The following is a 13,153-nucleotide window of genomic DNA, read 5'->3' on the forward strand; positions in this document are numbered from 1 at the left end:
TTAAAAGTAATTATAGCATAGGGACAGATGTACTGTTTGCAACACACAGGTTTGTGTTGTGGATCTGTAAAGGCCTTCGCTCTCCAGCAGTGTTATACTGGTGAGCTTCTGCATTCAGCGTGTCATGTTAGGGCATTCTCTCTTTGTATCTATTGTGACAAAGTTCCTCCTCTATCTTGGTGGGTCCTGCACTTATTGGTGGATTTTCTTGCCTCAGAGATTCACCATGTGGGTTGGGGAACAGCCCAGAGACCTTCCCCTCTGGAAGAAACCACAGTCCAGGTCAATTGGGAGGTTTGGGGGGAACCCGGGCCCGCCCTTTACTCCGGGTTCCAGCCCAGGGTCCTGTGGACTGCAGCGGTCTATAGTGCCTCCTGTAACAGCTGCATGACAGCTACAACTCCCTGGGCTACTTCCCCATGGCCTCCTCCAAACACCTTCCTTATTCTCACCACAGGACCTTCCTCCTGGTGTCTGATAATGCTTGTGCTCCTCAGTCCTCCAGCAGCAGCACACCCTTTCAGCTCCTTACACCTCTTGCTTCCAGCTCCTCACACTCACACCACAAACTGAAGTGAGCTCCTTTTTAAAACCCAGGTGCCCTGATTAGCCTGCCTTAATTGATTCTAGCAGCTTCTTCTTAATTGGCTCCAGGTGTCCCAATTAGCCTGCTTGCCTTAACTGGTTCTAGCAGGTTCCTGATTACTCTAGTGCAGCCCCTGCTCTGGTCACTCAAGGAACAGAAAACTACTCATCCAGTGACCAGTATATTCGCCCTCTGCCAGACTCCTGTACCCCACTGGTCTGGGTCTGTCACACTATGCTCTCTGTATCATTGTGCATGTGCTAAAAATCAAAACCTCTCTCAAAGCAGAATGTCCCTAATACTCTCTAATGCCTGCAGCAAATATGATTCAAAATTCTTCAAGTACAAATCATTATCTGTGTCTTGAATTTACTCTTCCTTCCCGTTCCCAAATGCCAGGAAACGCCATAAAGAAGCAAACTGGTCCCCATAAGCCTAGGGAAGAGAATGGCATGACACTGGATACTGCAGGAGTAACAACAGTGTGTGATTTGAGCTCTGTTACTAGTTTACAGGCAGCATTTTGGCAGGAGATGTGAAATTTGTTTTGCATACTGTAAAACATGAAACCAGTTAATTTAATTAACTTTGCCATCTTCTTTACCTTGGGCTAATTAGAACCAATTAAATTCCATATTAATCAACTCAAGCAGCACAACCATAGTTTCCACTGCTAGGATTAAAAACATATTTTCATACAACTCATGCAATACAAAAAGGATGGGGCAAAGGTTGAGTAACCAGGCTCCGTGTGGCTTGGGGGAATGGAACTGACTCCCCAAACCACAGGTAGGCCATGCAGCTTCAGTGTAGCCACTTTCTAGCAGTGCCCTTAAATATACGCCCCATACAAATATTCCCCTGGCTTGCACTCATGACCTCTGCAGAGCCAGCTATTTGGAGCTGGTGTTGAGCACTCATCCACCACACAACAGAGGGATTAAGTGTCACTCAGGTGCAATTTTATAATACAGTTAAGGTATTTCCTCTCCTGTATTTTATAATAGACCTATGATATTTCCTATAGTGTATGAATTAAATTTGAAGGAGCCTTATTGATTACTCCTGAGTTCAAAATAAAAACACCATTCACCACAAAAATGTATATGCCTATGATGTATACCTGGAAGCTTTAGCTTCCCCACTCCAATCCCTCTCCACCATGCACAAGGGCCATACTGCCCACGGACTCTGCGGTTCTGCTGAAATCACTGGTGAACTTGGGGCAAACCATGGACACTGAGCAGTGTGTGCAGGAGGCTGGCAGTAGTCAATTAGTTAAGAAAAAAAAAGTGGTGGCAACTCTGTGTATTATGCTAATGTAAATAATGATTGATTTTCAAGAAACTGCATACGATTCAGTCAAAAAGTTAAAGCAGCCCTGGGCCCAAAGCCCAGAGAAACCAGCCAGCCCAACAAACAGCCAGGCAAAGAAATTACTGATTAAATGAGCAAAACCCTGTGAATAATACTGTGAAGATAAATGTCAAACAAAGCACAAAAGGACACGGTAGGTCTAAAATTAACAGGTTTACAATTTTAAAGATAACAGTTTGTTTCCTTGCAAGCCAAATGAAGGCACAATTTCCTTCCTCCACTTAATTCAAAATGCAGCTTCTAGGATCATCTTCCTTGGCTGTTGTTCTGACTACCTCAGTCTCCTTGGTGAATCCAGTTTAACACCATCACATTCAATCATCTTGTCTTCATCTTCAAGGGTAGGATGTCCTTACCCTTATTTGTCCCCTCCCATGTGACCCTCTACCCATGTCCCTCTATTTAGCATCTTCTCCCATTATTTTCTCCCTACTGTGCCTTTGAATTCCTCAGATAATGCCTAAGGCCACACTCTGAATTACTCTTTTTCAGAATTAGTCTGTAAAGCTACAACCTGCCCTGAACCCTCTTCTTCCTCATGTCCCTCCTCAAGCCCCCCCTCCATTGTGACACCTACAACAAACATTGCTTTTGTTACCTTTGTCCTCTCTTTTGTTTGCCTCTTTCCATTCATTGCACTCACTTGTTGCATCTTGTCCCAATTTACATGAAACTCTTCAGAGCAGTGACTGTCACTACGTGTTTGTACAGCATCCAGAACAGTGGGGCCCGAATCTTGTTTGAGACTTCTAGATCCTACCACAGTCCATACATAATGATGGCCAAGGTTTGGGATGCCCAACTTGAGACACCTTGAAAGGCCCGATTGTTTAGAGGGTGGGTGGCTTAGCATTTTCTGAAAATCAGCCCCCACGTCTCCAAGTTGGGCACCCAAAACTGAAGGTACCAAAATCACTGGTCACCTTTGAAAAACTTAACCGATAATAAAGTTAACAGGTTTAGAGCAGATAACCAATTACGGATGCTATTACCCTCTCCCCACTCTACCTGTCCTGCGCACAAGAAAGGCACCACATTTTCGAGTATTGTTTCTGTCTTTAAAAGTTGCCTGGGACCTTTTCTCTCTCTGCACCACCTGGGACTCTCCAATCTCCTCTATTTTGGATGCTGAAAAGCTCTCCCATCTCCTGGGACTTGGAGAACTGCTGAAGTAGAAAAGGAAGAAGGGATCTCAAGTACCCAAAGCAGCAGTGAGAGGAGGTGCCTGAAATGCAAAAAAAAGACAAAGGTGGATAACAGGAGAGGCCTGCAGGAAGTTCTTTGCCTTGCCTGTGTTTATCTTTATCCACATAATTGTCAGAGTGCACCTTATCTGGAGTTTCCCTCCAAAATTTCTGCCTAAACTAAAGCAGCAGAACGTGTGTTGAGTTCAGCTTGCCAAAACAGGAGACGAGAGCAGCTCAGGCCACCAGTGTTTGCTCACTCACCCTCATCACACACTTGCCAGATGATTATGCCTCTTATGGAATTACTTGCTGTTCCTTCTTTTGTTTAAAATCAGCCAGTGCACTATGATAGTCACCGACACTGAGCCACCCGCAGACGTGACTGTGTTTGAGTCAACAGCTACGAGATCAGCACCCTACAATTTCAAGGAGCTTACGGGCATCCAGATTACTTACAGGACAGAGCTACTCAGAACATAGCCCCAGACACAGGAACAACTGGAAGATGCTAAGGGGGGTCCTGCGGCAGCTGTGGGGTCTACAGCAGAGCTCCCAAAAGCCTGGGGCGTGATGGACACCACACTGGTGGAAATCCCCCAAGTGGTCTGCTATGATCATCCCACAAGTCTATTCACTCGTTTGAGGACAATACATTCTGCATAAAGTAATAACTCCCCTATATCCAATTATGGACCGTGCTATCGCTGACAAAGAATGTGGAGTGGGCCCTTTTTAAGCAGGTGACAGTGAGAGAGGTGGACTCTGGCTTTCTCCTTCTCCTAGAGATCTGTGGGCTGGGGGGAAGGGGTTGGTCACATCTTCCTGATAAATACGCATGATAGGGAAGTAGCGAGGGTAGCTGATGGGTCATCAGGGTAGGAAGTAACCCAGGAAGAAGGCAGGGCCTGTGACACTTCCTGGGGGAACCCAGGGCTGAGAGGCACCTCACAACCACCTGTCTTTAGTGTGAGGAAACCTCGTCTGTGCCTGCAAGATATCCACTCCCTGACGCCACCAGGCACAGGCAACACAAGCTCTCCCCTCTTAGCCTACATAGGCTCTGCTGTCCCTTTGCAGTTTAGCAATAGCTATGCTCCAACTCCCAGAGCCCTCCGACCTTCTCCCTGGAGTGTCCAGCCCTGGTCCACTGGACAATCACAGCATTCACAAAGCCGCTGCTTCCCAAAGAAAGAGTACCCTCAGCTTACCAGTTACACCTTAGATCATAGCTCTGCTTAACACACAGCACTTAGATAGGTTTATAGTGAAAACAAGTACAAGTTAATTTAACAGAGAAATTCAAGAAGTACCAGGTATTGTTTTTTTTTTTTTTTTAAAGTTACATGTAAAATAGAATCATAACATGCACTAGACTTGATTAGTGATATGTTCCTGTCTAATGAAGTTTAGCTCTCCCCAAGGCTTTGCAGCATTTTCCAGCCAGCCTGGCTGTGGCCCTCCTTTCTTAAGAGGGAACACATTGACAGGTGGTATCCTCGGTGAAGAATCCAGTATGTACCTCAGTTATACCCCCAAATCCATTCTCTTTGCTTGAAAACAGAATCCTCCTCCCCCCTCCGGTTTTGTGTTTTTCCTGCTGTTTTGCTCTCCTGTGATTTTGCAAGCTCTTCATTAGCATCAGGCTCAGTAATGCAAACAGGCCTCCATTGTGAAGCGGACAATACTCACATTACCAGCTAGAAAGAGATAAGTGTCTCTTCCCTCCTACCTGACAGGATCATGTGTGTCACCTTCTGGTAACCTGCCTTAACTCACGTACCTTAAGAATATAATTTGCAGCACAGATACATAATGCCTTAAACAAATAATCATACGTACCTTTTGCAGTGATTATAACAACCAGTGGGCTCTTGGTAGAGACCTCACCTGCCTCACATTTGGTGAATTATTATGGTGAATTATTCCCCCTAAGCCAGGGGATCCCTGTAAAACTCTATGCATCTCCTGTGCCCTCTGTCAATTGGCATCAAGAAGTCCCTTGGTCACAGGGCCTGTGACCTTCAAATACCAGGCTCCCTTCCTTTCATAATGGCAGAGGTGGAGCAGGAAGTAGCAGAGAGTTACTCTGGACTATAGTTAGTGCAAGATTTATGTTTTTCTCTGCACTTTGATTTTGTGTTAGTTTTGTTTACAGAACTAAATAGATTTAGCAGCACTTGTTTTGTGCATCACTCTTTCATCCCTCGCATGTTTCCTGTGGTCGGCCAGAGTCTTCCTGGAACTGCGCCTGCAATGTCTCACAGCACATCTCCCATATCCTGAGGTAGCTGCCAGCATGACAGACTTTCCTTTAAGAAACCTTCCTTCCATTCCCAACCAGTGAACTCCACTACTCATTTTGTTCATCTGTTTTCAATGGCAGAATGAGTTACTTCTGTGTCAAGAAAAGAGACTCACAGACCACTGAGTACTAGATCAGTGACTATGGCTGGCTCTGCATTACAGCTGAGGTATAACCTCTTTCTGCCCGGCTCACCTGCCATTTCCAAGTAATTGCTTTTGGACAGATGGTAGGCTAGTGGTGTGGTTGTGTGACTAGCTATTTGGCTCTTCTCCCACTCTCTGACAAAAGAAATCTGCTTCTGGCCAAACACGGATAGCTTATTTTTCTCTGTCCTTCTTCCATTCCAGCATCACAACCCAGTTTATATAGGACTTGATTATCAGTTTAGCAATAGAAGTTCTTCAACTAGGGCCTACTTGCATCCATGTCTATTGATCCAATGATGTTTACTGCACATAACAAGCATTTAGGACAAATTTGTACAATTACTATTCTACAGGTAAAATGGAAACACACATGGAATAACATTCTACCACAGGGGAGAATTTGTAGGGTTTCTGTTTGACATTGCTGCTTTACGGTTAGGTCAGCGTGTACCTTGTCCGTGATCTTGGAGTACGATAGAGGCAGTCTCTGCTTGCATAGGGCTCATCAGTTCAGTGGGGAAAGGCTTGTTACTAGAGCGGGCTGAAAAAAATAAGCCTATTTACACACACACACACACACACACACACACACACACACACACTTCAAAGTTGTTTTTGTGTCTGTGACTGTGACTCATTTTAAATGTTGGTGGGTTTTTTCAGTATTTCTGTTTCTCTAACTTTAAGAGAATATGTGTAGCCTTAAAATTACAAATTCAATCTACTTTTTAAATGAATGTATTTTTAAAAAATGTCTTCTTCCTTGACAAGATCTCAGTTCTAGATTTTATGTCCCTTTTGTTAGAGTTGGTGGCACCACAAACACACATAAGGTATTAGCAGCAGAAGGAACAGGGCGTTGACCTAAAGTCCTGGCAGCTCAGTGAGGAAATGATTTTCAATTATTATTTCCAAATGTATTTCTTTTACTTGGGATACGCTTAACCATTTCACTTGGTGACTGGCAGATCTTTAATAGAGATGGGCCAGACCCAAACTGGACCCTGGGATCCATACCCTGCACTTCGGAGCCATTTCTATAATGCCCAATACTCTCATCTTCCCTACAGATGGATGGGAAGTTCTGATCCATATACAAATCCCCAATTCACGTCAGGCCCTGCATTCAATTGTCATACAAAAATTATACAAAGGAGCCTAGCAGGACTGTAACCAGCCATGCCCACATGGGGATCCACTATTAAGATCTGGTGTGTCCTCTGCCAGCATATTTTTAAACACCGTTCCCTGTATTTTAGAAGTCTTTAAAACATTTCAATGTAAAACGTTTATGCCAGAAAGAATCAGTCCTCTCCTGGTCCAGTCCTGAGCTGGAATTTTGGAGGAGGGGGACGAGAACCTGCAGGTGGTAGCTTAGGTTTGGGTGCAATGGCAATAAATGTGCACTATTCCAGACCTGCAAGTGTCACGCATCTCACATGACACAAAGGGTATGTCTACACTATGGGATTAATCCGAATTTATATAATTCGAATGTGGGAAACAGATTGTATAAAGTCAAATGTATGCGGCCACACTAAGCACATTAATTCAGCGGTGTGCGTCCATGTACCGGGGCTAGCGTCGATTTCCGGAGCGCTGCACTGTGGATAGTTATCCCATAGCTATCCCATAGTTCCCGCAGTCTCCCCTGTGGGGGCTGCTGTGATGCAAGTAGCCAAAGCAATCACTGAGGTGCTGCTACAAAAGGTAGTGACTGTGGGAAATGTGCAGGTCATAATGGATGGCTTTGCTGCAATGGGATTCCCTAACTGTGGTGGGGCGATAGATGGAACCCATATCCCTATCTTGGCACCGGAGCACCAGGGTACCCAGTACATAAACTGCAAGGGGTACTTTTCAATGGTGCTGCAAGCACTTGTGGCTCACAAGGGACATTTCACCAACATCAACGTGGGCTGGTCGGGAAGGGTTCATGACGCTCGTGTCTTCAGAAACACTACTCTGTTTAAACGGCTGCAGCAAGGGACTTACTTCCTGGACCAGAAAATAACCGTTGGGGATGTTGAAATGCCAATAGTTATTCTTGGGGACCCAGCCTATCCCTTAATGCCATGGCTCATGAAGCCATACACAGCCTGGACAGGAGTCAGGAGCTGTTCAACTACAGGCTGAGCAAGTGCAGAATGGTGGTAGAATGTGCATTTGGCCGTTTAAAAGGTCACTGGCGATCCTTACTGACTCGCTCAGACCTCAGCCAAACCAATATCCCCATTGTTATTGCTGCCTGCTGTGTGCTCCACAATCTCTGTGAAAGTAAGGGGGAGACCTTTATGACAGGGTGGGAGGCTGAGGCAAATCGCCTGGCTGCTGATTACGTGTAGCGAGACACCAGGACGATTAGAAGAGCACACCAGGAAGCGCTATGCATCAGAGAAGCTTTGAAAACCAGTTTCATGACTGGCCAGGCTACAGTGTGAAATTTCTGTTTGTTTCTCCTTCATGAAAACCCGCCCCCTTTATTGACTCATTCTCTGTAAGGAACCCACCCGCCCCCTTCCCCCAGCTTGCTTTCAAAGGAAATAAAGTCACTATCATTTAAAAATAATTTATTCTTTATTAATTGATTATAAAAAGAGGGAGAGAATCCGGGTTTGGGGTTTGGGAGGCGGATCAGCGGGAAGGAAAAGGCCACTAAAAAAAGGTTAAAAAAATGACAGCCTTTTGCTTGGGCTGTCCACTGGGGTGGAATGGAAGGGTGTACGGAGCCTCCCCCCCCCGCATTCTTACACGTCTGGGTGAGGAGGCTATGGAACATGGTGAGGGGGAAAGGGGGGTTATACAGGGGCTGTAACGGCACTCTGTTATCCTGCTGCCGTTCCTGAAGCTCCAACAGACTCCGGAGCATGTCTGTTTGCTCACTTAGCAGCCCCAGCGTTGCATCCTGCCTCCTCTGATCTTCCTGCCGCCACCTCTCATCTCGAGCGTCTCTCCTCTCCTCACGTTGGTCCCTCATGTCCTCATGTTCACTGGCTTCTTTCCTATACTTTGAAACCGTGTCCTTCCACTCATTCAGATGAGCTCTTTTACTGTGGGTAGATTCCATGATTTCCGCGAACATCTTGTCTTGCGTCTTCTTTTTCCGACGCCTTACCTGAGATAGCCTTCGGGATGGAGGAGGGAGGCTTGAAAAATTTGCAGCTGCTGGAGGGAGGGGAAAAAAGGAGAGAATTTTTTAAAAAGATACATTTTGCAGAACAATGCTTATACTCTTTCACGGTGACCAACACTATTCACATTACATAGCGCACGTGATTTCTGTGCAAGGTTGCATTTTGCCTCTTAATATTGAGTGCCTGTGGCTTTGCTGCTAGAGATCACAGACGCAGGTCCGGGCAACAGAATTCGGCTTGCATGCAGCCATGGTAAGCCATTGTCTTTCGGCTTCTGCGCCCTCCTTTCCCACATACCAAACAAAGCCCGTTGAGTGCTGTGGTTTTCCTGTTAACCTTCAGCAGCAGAAAACAAATTAACCCCCCCCATCCAATTCTCTGGATGATCGCTTTATCCCTCCCCCCACCGCGTGGCTGGTATCAGGGAGGATCCCTGCTAGCCAAACGCGAAAAGCTCTGGGCCAATTCCCCTCCCCCCCACGCTTGGCTAACTGCAGGGAAGGATTTCTTTTCAGCCACAGGCAAACAGCCCAGTAGGAACGGCCACCTCTGTCTCCTTAATTAAATTCCCGTATTTCAACCAGGTTATCATGAGCAATATCACTCTCCTGAGGATTACACAGCGAGATAAAGAACGGATGTTGCTTGAATGCCAGCAAACACCGGGACCATATGCTGCCAGGCTTTGTCATGCAATGAAACCAGATTACTTGCTGCAAGCATGGCGTGGTCAAGTGTCCTACCATGGAGGACGGAATAAGGCTGCACTGCCCAGAAACCTTGTGGCAAGGCTTTTGGAGTACCTCCATGAGATCTCCATGGAGATGTCCCTGGAGGATTTCCGCTCCATCCCCAGACACGTTAACAGATTTTTCCAGTAGCTGTACTGGCCGTGAATGCATCCCAAGTCCTCAGGACAAAGTAATCATTAAAAAACGCTTGCTTTTAAAACAAGTTTTATATTTTAAAAGGTAAACTCACCTGAGGTCCCTTCCATGGGGTCATGGTCTTGGATACTGGCTTGGGAGGGTACTTCAGTCAGGCTGAGAAAAAGATCCTGGCTGTTGGGGAGAACGGAGTGCTGTGTGCTCTCCGCAAGCTCGTCCTCCTCCTTCTCCTCCTCCTCTTCCCCGTCCACAGAATCCACAGGTGTGGCTAATGAGATTACCCCCACCTCGGAATCCACGGTCAGGGGTGGGGTAGTGGTGGCGGCCCCCCCCCAGAACTACATGCAGCTCGGCGTAGAAGCGGCATGTCCGCGGCTCTGACCCGGAGCGACCGTTTGCCTCCTTTGTTTTTTGATAGGCTTGTCTGAGCTCCTTGACTTTCATGCGGCACTGATCTGAGTCCCTATTGTGGCCTCTCTCCATCATGCCCTTGGAGATTTTTTCAAAAGTTTTGGCATTTCGTCTTTTCGAATGAAGTTCTGCTAGCACGGAATCCTCTCCCCATATAGCGATCAGATCCAGTACCTCCCGTACGGTCCATGCTGGTGCTCTTTTTTGATTATCGGCCTGCATGGTTACCTGTGCTGATGAGCTATCTGTGGTCACCTGTGCTCTCCACGCTGGGCAAACAGGAAATAAAATTCAAATGTTCGCAGGGGATTTCCTGTCTACCTGGCCAGTGCATCCGAGTTCAGATTGCTGCCCAGAGCGGTCACAATGGTGCACTGTGGGATAGCTCCCGGAGGCCAATACCATTGAATTGCGGCCACACTAACCCTAATTCAAAATGACAATATCGATTTTGGCGCTACTCCGCTCGTCAGGGTGGAGTACAGAAATTGATTTTAAGAGCCCTTTATTTCGAAATAAATGGCTTAGTTGTGTGGACGGGTGCAGGGTTAATTCGATTTAACGCTGCTGAATCTGAATTAAAAAGTCATAGTGTAGACCAGGCCTCACACATGCTGGACTCATATCCCACAGCTGAGGCTAAACCCATGCAGTCAGCTGGGCTCCAGGCAAGCAGGAGGATTCAGTCTGCCAGTTAGCTAGGCTGCTCCCACCAGACACTGTGACACATACTTAGCAGGCACCTGGGTAGCCTCTCTACCTCCCCACTCCCTGCTCCTCCCAACCACATGGGACCCAGCAGAGAGAACAACTGGCTGGGGAGGTGAGGGACTAGTGGGAGGACAGGGAGGTAGGGAACAAGCAGCTGTGGGGAGAGGAGTGGGAGAAGCAGGAGCTATAGAAAAGAAAAGGGATCTGTTGAGCAACTGCTGGGGGAGGAGGGGCAAAATAGGAGATTGTGGAGAAAAGGTGAGAGGCTACTCGGGAAAGTTTAGGACAGGATTTACCCAGGGGAGCAGGAGCAGCTGTGGGGAGCTGGCACTAGTTAGGAAGACCATTTGTCAGGTTTTGAACCAGACCGTCCTTTTTTTGGTTGTTTGTCCCCCAGCTGGTACTGAGACAAATCCAGCCATGGTTCTGGCTGGTGTCGGATGGGGGATGCAGTTTTTAAGAGCGCCCTGCCTTATCCCTGCTGGCATAACCTGTGCGTGAGAGGTCACGCTGTTGGGACACTCTTAAAAATGGTGCTCTCCTGTGCTGCGTGACCTCACAGGCAAGGTCATGCCGGCAGGGACAGAGTCATGCCATTGGGGGCGGCCTGCACCATTCCCGGAAGTACCAGAATGTCAGGTATCCCAAGAATGAGTGAGTGCCCAACCTAGACCTAATGGGGGAACAGAACAGGGGTAACAGGCGTTAATAATACCTAAGTCTTATATAGCACTTATGAGCTAATAGGGGCTAAAGCCTCCCTGTAGTCTCCCTTTAGGTCCCCTGGTAACTCAACAACACTTCCCCTGGCTTCCCACTAGCTCATACCCCCAGTCCCATCTCTCCATACTTGCTTTCACTGCCTGGGAGAAGCCCTGTCAGTGAAATGTAGTCTCCATCCAATGCCTTTCTTCAATACTAAATCCACACAGCATTTTCAAAACCTATGCTTATGGCAGTGTTCAAAATACATGTAAATATGCAAATCAATTAATTTGCCTCAATATTATACATGGAGCTGCACAAAATTTGGCAGCTATGGCAATATTCAGCTCCACCCCAGATGTATCCTTGCACCTCTCCCATCAAGTGCCCATAGGAACTCTATGGAGAAAAATATTCAAAATGCCAAAATCAGCACATAGGGAACAGTGGGCTCCCTGTCCACCTCCCCTCTGTCCCCACCTCCAGCGAGATGACTCTGTAGGCGTCTAATTGGGGCTTCACTGCAGTGTTAACTGGAGTTATCCCCTCTTGAGTTAGTGTAGCTCATGTGAGAGTGGCCACATTGCAAAACAGCACTCAAGCTGCACGGACAGCGTAACTGCAGCAGAGTACCTGAGTCCTCACTGCATTGCTAGCTTGGTGCAGTATAAGCTTTAACCCACACCCCTGGAGAAGTGTCTATACTGCAGCTGGAACATGCCTCCTATCCTGGGTAGATATGCTAGATCCCTTTGCGCTAGTGCACTAGAATTAGCAGTATGGACCCAGGGTTTCCGGTGGGCTTGTACTCAGGTGGCTAACCTGTGCCACAGCCCTTGCCACAACCTCCACGCTGCTATTGTTAGTGTGTTAGCTTGAGCAGAGCTAGCATCTGTCTGTGTGTTAGCTTGAGCAGAGCTAGCATCCCTCTGCCTGGGTCTCTTTCCCCTCCTCCCCTTCATTCTGTGACCTTTCTATCCTCCTCCCTCTCACAGCACCTCTATCCTGGAGTCTTCCTTCCCTCCCTAGGCATCCCCGTCTTCTTTATCTTCTCTAGTTATGCCCTTAGCTTTCTTCCCCATTTCTCCTTTTAGGGCCCATTTCCTCATCCCCTGGCTTCTTTTCTCTCTCTTCCTTTCCCATATCTGCTGTCTCTTTCTTCCTGCCTTAAACCCCCGAGTCATCCTTCCCCCAGCCATGTATCTGTATTATGATTATTTGCATTATTGTAGTGACTAGGGAGTCCCAGTCATGGACCAGGGCCCCATTATGCTAGGTGTTGTGCTAACACAGAATCAAAAGATGGTCCCTGCCCGCAAGAGCTTACAAACTCTCTTTCTCCCCCTTCTTTCCCTTACCAGTGGGACTCTCCCTTTCTGTGGCTCTGTTCCCACTTCCTGGGGTTGGTCTCTCTCTCTCTTTCTCCCCTCCCTCCACTTCTCAGATTTTCCTCTTGAAAAACAATCCTCAAATAGCAGTCCCAGAGCACACTAACTCCCCCAAGAGCCTCCAGCTCCTATGTGCCCCACAGTACATTCAGAAACTCAGCTAAACCAGTCAGCTCCCTTAACTACTCAGAATCAACCACTCCCTCAGACATTTAAGCCCTCAGCTCTTCCTGTCAGTTAGCTCCGCCATTCAGCTTTCCAGACCCTTTCCAGCTTCCACAGCCTTTCAGCGCCTCCCCCACAACATTGCCATCCT

The sequence above is a fragment of the Chrysemys picta genome, chromosome 2, assembly GCF_011386835.1.
Source record: "Chrysemys picta bellii isolate R12L10 chromosome 2, ASM1138683v2, whole genome shotgun sequence".
NCBI lineage: Eukaryota > Metazoa > Chordata > Testudines > Emydidae > Chrysemys > Chrysemys picta.